Source organism: Pseudopipra pipra, chromosome W, assembly GCF_036250125.1.
Source record: "Pseudopipra pipra isolate bDixPip1 chromosome W, bDixPip1.hap1, whole genome shotgun sequence".
NCBI classification, from domain to species: domain Eukaryota; kingdom Metazoa; phylum Chordata; class Aves; order Passeriformes; family Pipridae; genus Pseudopipra; species Pseudopipra pipra.
This window is the reverse complement of record NC_087580.1, coordinates 11412783-11421304: the sequence shown is the minus strand read 5'-3', so window position 1 is coordinate 11421304 and position 8522 is coordinate 11412783. Positions and strand designations below refer to the sequence as shown.

Sequence of the window (8522 nt, the reverse complement as noted above, 5' to 3'; positions counted from 1 at the left end):
AAATTCCATCAAGAATCCCTCAAAACCTTCTGAAAATCCACAAAAACTGACCTCAAGTCCACGCAAGTCAACCCCAAACCCCTCAAGATCCCACAGAATTTCCCCCAAAAGCCTTCCAAAAATTCCCCAATTCCCTCCAACTTCTCCACAATTTCCCCAAATCACCCCAAATTCCAAAGATTTCCTCAAAATCCCTCAACATGGGAATTTTCTGAGATTCTCTCAAGGATCCCCACAGAAATTCCCCAAAACCCTTCAACAAATTCCCCAATTCCCCACCAAGCCCCCTCCAAAATCGCATCAATTCCCTCCAAATTGCCTTCAAATCCCCCAAGCCCCTCGAGGTTTGGGAATCCAATTTGGGGATTTGGGGGATTCAGGGGGAAATTTGGGGGGAAATTCGGGGGATTTGGGGGCATTCGGGTGGAAATTCAGAGACACACAGGGAATTTGGGGGGAAATTCAGGGGGAAATTCCAGGCATTTGGGGGGTCAGAGGGAGGATCTGGGAATTCTGAGGGGGGTTTGGGAAGGGATTTGGTGGGAATTCTGAGGGGGGTTTGGGAAGGGATTTGGTGGGAATTCAGGGGGAAATTCAGGAAAATTCAGGGGGAAATTCAGGAAAATTCAGGGCATTTGGGGGATCAGAGGGAGGATTTGGGAAGAATTTCAGAATTCTAAGGGGGAGCTGGGAATTCCGGGGGGCTCGGGACTTTTGGGGGGGGCTTTGGAAAGAGGTTTGATGGGAATTTGGGGGGGATTCCGGGAGAAATTCTGGGACTTTCCCACAGCTCCCTGGAGTCGGAGCTGGAGCAGCGTCTGCGGGAGGAGGAGCAGCGACAGAATGAGACCAGAGCTCGTGAGGAAGAGCTCTCAAACATCTCGGAGAACACAGAGGCTCACCGGAGGCGGGTCGAGGAGCAGCTCCACGTGCACTGGAACCAAGTGGCTGTGCTCCAGGAGGTACAGAAATCACAAAAATCCCTCCTGGATCAGCAGGACGAACAGATCCACCAGCTGGAGATGGAGCGACGCCGCCTCCACAATGACATCCAGGAGCCCAAAGTGGGCCCGGGGCAGAGGGGGGCATTTTATGAGGGGGCCAGTGTTTAAAACCAGATGGGAAACAACTGGGGGGTTTAAAAATCTTGGAAACTATCGATCTATAGGTGTGGCTGATAACACAGCTTTTAAAGCCATGATTACTGAAAAGGTAATTATTAAGAACATTAATGAGATAAATAAAAATACAGCTGGGCCGGATGGGATCACAGTAAGAGAATTAACTAAAATGGATCCCAAATATACACAAATAACAGAAATGTTTAATTTATGGTTAACATCTGGAAGAACACCGGACATGATAAGGGAAATGCCGAACTGTATTATTGCCAGAATCAACTAAGCCAGACCGTCTCAATGACATCAATAATTGGAGACCCATTCCGATCGGGTCTGTAATCTTAAGGTTATTCTCAAGGATACTGATGGCCAGGCTAACAAAGGCGTGCCCCATAAACCCTAGACAAAGGGGTTTCATAAAATCGCCGGGGTGCTCTGAAAATTTAAAATTATTACAACTTCTTATGAAGAATGCAAAAAGAGAACACAATGAACTGGGAGTGGTATTCGTTGATATCGTGAAAGCTTTCGATACAATAAGTCACCAACACATTATCACAGGCCTAAAGCAAAAAGGGGTAGATGTCCATATAATTAATTTGATTGCAAACATGTATGAAAATATCTACACCCGAATGGGCATTAATAATAAACAATCAGATCCAATTCAAATTAAAGTGGGTGTTAAACAAGGGACCCTATGTCTCCATTGCTATTTAATCTGGCTGTGGATCCTTTATTGTGTGAATTGGAACAGTATGGAGAAGGGTTCCAATTCAGAAATAAATCAATTACTGCAATGGTTTTTGCCGATGATTTGGTCTTACTTAGTGGATCCTGGGAAGGCGTGAAAAAGAACATCGAGATTCTTGAGACATTTTGTGATTTAACCGGTCTCAAGACGCAAGGGGAAAAATGTCATGGTTTTCTCATAAAGCCTACTAGAGATGCATATACAATTAATGATTGTCCTCCATGGACTATAGGTGGTACACCCCTCAGTATGGTCAATCAGGGTAGCTCTGAGAAATATCTTGGGTACAAACAGCTAAACCAGATTTGTCATCAAAAATAGAAACGTGGTTATGCCGCATTAGTGAAGCACCACTCAAACCATTACAAAAAGTGGATATGTTGAGAACACATGTGATCCCTCGAATAATATACTTAGCAGATCATACAGAGATAAAAGCTGGATTTCTGGAAGTACTAGATTTAAAGATTAGGGCGACGGTTAAGAAATGGTTACATCCACCAGCCAGCACTTGTGATGCCATTCTATATTCCAGCACAAAGGATGGCGGGTTAGGAATCACGAAATTACAAGCATTGATCCCGAGTGTACAAGCCAGAAGGTTGCATAGGCTGGCACGATGTTCTGATGACACCTTAAGGGCGGTTTTGCTGGAGGAAAACATCACACAGATATATGAGAAACTGTGGATAACAGCCGGAGGAGATAAAGATAAAATACCGAATATCTGGGCACCCAAACCAACGGTGGAAACAGTGACGCTGGGTGAAGAAGAGACATCAGAATGGGAGAGTAACATACCAAAGAACAACTACCCGCGGCCTGGTAACTGGAAGAAAAGGGAATTCCAGAAATGGACTCAATTACTCAATTCTGGGACTTTCCCGCAGCTCCCTGGAGTCGGAGCTGGAGCAGTGTCTGCAGGAGGAGGAGTGGTGGTGCCGGGAACAGGATGAGGCCAGAGCTCGAGAGCGAGCGCTGTTGGAAACCTGGAAAACGCAGAGGTTTGTGGGGGGCCTGGAATTCCCAAAAGCTTACGGGGAGGGGAGAAAAAAAATTGGGATAATCCGGAGCCAGTTCCTCCCTGATGTCCCCGAACCCCTCCTCACAGTCCCCAAACCCCGTTCCTGATGTCCCCAACCCCGGGTGTCCCCCCGGGAGCCCCCTGTGCCCCCCCCCAAACGCTCGCCCTGGGACCTGTGGGTGCAGTCGCGGCACCTCTGGGACAAGCTGGGCCAGGCCCGGGAGCGGCTCCGGAAGGTGCAAACAGAGAAACGGGGCCTGGAGTGTGAGAACTGGGAGCTCAAGGAGTGCTGGGAGCAGCTCCAGAGGGAGCTCAAGGAGTGCTGGGAGCAGCTCCAGAGGGAGCTCAAGGAATCCCCGGAGCAGCTCCAGAGGGAGCTCAAGGAGTGCTGGGAGCAGCTCCAGAGGGAGCTCAAGGAATCCCCGGAGCAGCTCCAGAGGGAGCTCAAGGAGTCCCAGGAGCAGCTCCAGAGGCAGCTCAGAGAGTCCCCGGAGCAGCTCCAGAGGGAGCTCAAGGAGTCCCGGGAGCAGCTCCAGAGGGAGCTCAAGGAGTGTCAGGAGCAGCTCCAGAGGGAGCTCAAGGAGTGTCAGGAGCAGCTCCAGAGGCAGCTCAGAGAGTCCCCGGAGCAGCTCCAGAGGGAGCTCAAGGAGTCCCGGGAGCAGCTCCAGAGGCAGCTCAGAGAGTCCCCGGAGCAGCTCCAGAGGGAGCTCAAGGAGTCCCGGGAGCAGCTCCAGAGGGAGCTCAAGGAGTCCCGAGAGCAGCTCAAGGAGTCCTGTGAAAACCTCCAGAGGCAGCTGAGGGAGCGAGAACAATGGGAGAGCACCCTGAGCTCCAGAGTACGGTGAGCAAAGCACCGAAACATCCCCCGAAACTGCCCCAAATCCAGCAAAATCCGCCCAAATCCCGTAAAAAACGCCATCAAAATCCATCCAAGTCCTTCCAAATCCCCCTGAAATCCACTCAAATCCCTTAAAAAACCTCTCAAAATCCATCCAAATCCTTCCAAATCCCCCTGAAATCCACTCAAAATCCCAGGAAATCCTTCAGAACTGAGCTGAAATCCATTGAAATGGAGCAAAAATCCTTCCAAACCCACTCCAAATCTGGCAAAGATCCACTGAAAATCCCCCTCCAGCCAGAGTTGTGGGAGGGGTTTGGGAAGAGGTTTGATGGGAATTCGGGGGGGATTCAGGGAGAAATTCTGGGACTTTCCCACAGCTCCCTGGAGTCGGAGCTGGAGCAGCGTCTGCGGGAGGAGGAGCAGGAGCAGTGGTTCAGTACATTACAGTGTAATGGACTGTTGAAGACAACCCTAAAGGCACCAGGTGAGGGAACTTACAGAAATTGGGATAAGAACTTAGCCAAGGCCACCTGGCTCGTCAACACTAGAGGCTCTGTCAACCGAGCTGGTCCTGCCCAAGCAGAATCCCTCCACACTGGAGATGGAGACAAAGTTCCAGCCACCCATCTCAAAGGTATGTTAGGTAAGGCCCTTTGGATCACTCCTCCCTCAGGCCAAGACAAACCCAGTCGTGGGACTGTTTTTGCTCAAGGGCCCGGAAATACCTGGTGGGTTATGAGGAAGGATGGAGAGATCCAATGTGTCCCTCAAGGAAACCTAGCCCTGGGGAAAAACTAATTCTGTGCCCTAAGTTGTGTTTTACAGGAGACCAGACACCAGATGGAAAAGACCCGAACAAAGCGACACCGGTATCCAAGGATGTCCGATGATGAGACAGCCCTAAACCCCCAAATTTCCCTCAAAATCCTCCCTGAATCCAAAAATTCCGCCCTAAATCCCCAAATTCCTCCCTGAATCCCAAATTTCCCCTCCCCAGGGGGAGAGGGGAAATTGGAGACATGTTAGTAACCAATTTCCCCCTGGAGGAGAATTTTGGGGAATCCATCAATTCCCTGTGCTTCGCCAGCAAGGTGGGAGTGGGATTTAGGGGGATTTGGGGGGACATGAGGGATTTGGGGGGACATGAGGGATTTGGGGGGATTTGGGGGGACATGAGGGATTTGGGGGGAAGTTGGGGGGGGTATGAGGGATTTGAGGGGGTTTGGGGGTCTCTGCTGGATTTTGGGGGGTCACAGGAGGGTTTGGGGGGTCCTGGGGGAGTTTTCGGGGGGATCTGAGGAGGTTTGGAACATGTCACAGGACAAAGGGAGCTCCAAGGAAACGTCCCAAAAGGCGGGAATGGGACTCGGGGAATTGTTGCAGCTGCTCCTCGACGACTCCAGGAGCAGAGGGCCGCGAGCAGAGCTGGATCCTCCTGTGCTGGGCTGCAGAGAACTTCCCAGGAGAAGCTGTGTGGAGGTGGCACAGCCCAGAGCGGGAGAGCTGCAGGCACGGAGCATTCCCTGGGATTTTGCTCTGTATTCCAAGGGTGGAGCAGGGATCACTGCAGGGAGCAATCCTGAGGCTCCTCCAAGGATGTCGCTGCTGACCTGCGAGGGACGTGAGGAGGGACAGCTGTGAGTTGTACCTGTGTTTGGATGATGGCAAACATTTCCAACTGGGGGGACACTGGGGACATTGGGGACATTGGGGGGACATTGGGGACATTGGGGGACATTGGGGGGACATTGGGGGGACATTGGGGGGACATTGGGGGGGCATTGGGGGGGCATTGGGGGACATTGGGGGACATTGGGGGGACATTGGGGACATTGGGGACATTGGGGGGGCATTGGGGGACATTGGGGGACATTGGGGGGACATTGGGGGGACATTGGGGACATTGGGGACATTGGGGGGACATTGGGGGGGCATTGGGGGGACATTGGGGACATTGGGGGGACATTGGGGGGACATTGGGGGGACATTGGGGGGACATTGGGGGGACATTGGGGGACATTGGGGGACATTGGGGGGACATTGGGGACATTGGGGACATTGGGGACATTGGGGACATTGGGGACATTGGGGGGACATTGGGGACATTGGGGACATTGGGGACATTGGGGACATTGGGGACATTGGGGGGGCATTGGGGGACATTGGGGGACATTGGGGGGACATTGGGGGAACATTGGGGACATTGGGGGGACATTGGGGGACATTGGGGACATTGAGGGGACATTTGGGGGACATTGGGGGGACATTGGGAACATTTGGGGGACATTGGGGGGACATTGGAGACATTGGGGGGACATTGGGGACATTGGGGGGACATTGGGGGGATATTGGGGACATTGGGGACATTGGGGACATTGGGGGGACATTGGGGACATTGGGGACATTGGGGGGACATTGGGGGGACATTGGGGGGACATTGGGGACATTGGGGACATTGGGGGAACATTGGGGAAGATTGGGGGGGCACTGGGGGAACATTGGGGACCTTGCGGGATATTGGGGGGACATTGGGGACATGGGAGGGACATTGGGGAAAATGGGGGGATACTGGGGGGATATTGGGGGACTTTGGGGGGACATTGGGGGGGTCAGGGGTCATTTTCGGGGGGTCAAAGGTCACCTGCTGGTAGGTGTTGGTGGCGATGATTGGCCGCAGGATGGGGGGCGGGGCCAGCGGGTCCCCGGGGGCGCGGCCTGGAGCCCCCAAAACCTCCTGCTCGAACCTGGGGGGGGAGGGGCACTGGTGACACCCCCCCAGTGACACCAGTGACCCTCCCAGTGCTCCCAGTAACACCCCAGTGACCCCCCAGCACCCTCCCAGTGCTCCCAGTAACACCCCAGTGACCCCCCAGCACCCTCCCAGTGCTCCCAGTAACACCCAGGGCCCTCCCAATAACACCCCCATCACCAAGCCCCTGGCCCCGCCCACATGGCCACGGGAAACCAAGCACCGCCCACCCCAACCCTTTAGACCCCGCCCCTGTTGCCATAGGAACCCAAGCTCCTCCCACTGCCCCAAACCCCACCCCATTGCCATGGACACCCTTAAACCCCGCCCACTGCCTCAAGTCCCACCCACTATCGCCATTAACCTCCAAGCCCCGCCCACAATCATTAACACCCCAAAGCTCCTCCTGCCTCTAAGCCCCACCCACCAGAGCGACCCCACCTCTGTTGCCATGGCCACACTCAGGCTCCAGCCACCACGTCCAAACCCCTCCCCCGTTGCCATGGCCACTCCCAAACCCCTCCCCCGTTGCCATGGCCACCCTCAGGCCTCCCCCAGACCACCACCACCACCCACCCAGGCCCCGCCCCTGTTTCTATGGCCACCCCAAGCCCCGCCCCCGTTCCCATGGCACTCCTCCCCTCCCTGCAGCCCCGGCCCCGCCCCCGTTGCCATGGCCACAAAGCCCCGCCCCTTCCCCCCGCTCCTCACAGCGCCATCTCGGCCTCCATCTCCTCCAGCCGCTCCTCGCCGCTCTTCGCCGCCGCTCCGCCTCCCCCCGCGCCAAACCCTCTGCAAAGGGAGGCTCGTCCTCTGGGGAACCGCGGGGCTCAACACCAGGGCAGCAGCAGCAGCAAAGGGAGTCTGCCAACTGCTGGCACGGGGGGGGAGGGGGCATTGCAGGCCACAGGGGGAAGAAACCCCACACTTGCTCTAATCTAACACACCTCAAAAGAGACCTGGCAGCATTTAGGGGCTTTCAAACCCAGAAGAGGATTTCGAAGGAGTAGCATCTTCCCTGGCAGGGCCTGCACAGTACCAGGGCTGTGCCCACCCCTGCCCCTGATGGGATCAGCCATCTCCAGCAGGGCCCAGCAAATAGAACTCACAAAGACCACGAGAGCAAAGAAAAAGGCAATTGAGTTCTCTGATGGTTAATAGCCTTCCTTCACTCTGCCTTGTCTTTACCTCTGACTTTTAAAGAGTGTTTTAAATTCAGTTAACTACACAGAACTGTCAGACAAAGCCAACTCCTTAACCCAAGGGAAATAAATCACGTGGCACCAGAACATCGAACCCTCCTTGCAAAAAACCCACAAACCCTCTTTTGCTGAGCCTAAAAGGTGACGGATAATCAGTATGTAAGATCCCAACTCTTCCCACTTGTTATGCAAGCAGCATCCTTTAAGTTGTAGTTTAGAGAGCAAGTCATTCCTGTCTGGGATCAATAAAACAACCCGCTGCAGTTTGTTGCTCACGACACGGGAGCAGCATCAGCCTGGGGAAGGCGAAAGGAGCTTCAGCTCCAGCCGCGTTAGCCAGCAAAAAGTTGTGCGCGCGTCTGTGCCAGCCTGGCGGGAGCATCCCTGCGCGTGCGGGGAGGGAGGGATGGAGGGAGCGAAGGATGCTCCCGGTCCCGCCGCTCCCGCTCCCCGTGCCCGGGGGCAACGCCCCGACCCCCGCCCGGGCCGACTCTGCGGACCCCGCGCCCAGCCCCGCACAGAGCTCCGCCCGGCCAGGAGCCGCGGGGGCACTGCGGGGAGCCCGGCGGGGCAGGCACCGCGTCCGCCCGGCCCCGCATCCCCGCCGGCTCCCGCAGCGCGGCCGCGCTCTCCTTCCCCCGAGCCGCAGCCTTTCCTAATTTCCTTATTTATTCCCATTTTCTTTCCCCTTTCTAACCCCCCCCGCCTGCTCCCGGTGCCGAGCCGCGCTCACCTGTGCGGGCGGGGGGGACATGCCCTGCCCTGCCCTGCCCTGCCCTGCCCTGCCCGGCGCGGCTCCCGCAGCCCCGCGGTGCTCCCGGGGTTCCCGGA

The 8522-nt window shown here is 55.2% G+C and overlaps 1 long non-coding RNA gene across 2 annotated transcripts; it reads right to left on the bottom strand.

The window, feature by feature from the left end:
• Positions 1–5100: 5100 nt before the first annotated feature.
• Positions 5101–7277, bottom strand: LOC135406151 (uncharacterized). Of its 2 annotated transcripts, XR_010426171.1 has the most exons (3): positions 7201–7277; positions 6382–6484; positions 5101–5350 (listed from the first exon to the last, which is right to left on the bottom strand). It is a non-coding gene; the product is annotated as an uncharacterized LOC135406151 (long non-coding RNA). The 2 variants fall into 2 exon arrangements; XR_010426170.1 differs by lacking the exon at positions 6382–6484 and having other exon boundaries at positions 7201–7257.
• Positions 7278–8522: the final 1245 nt, after the last annotated feature.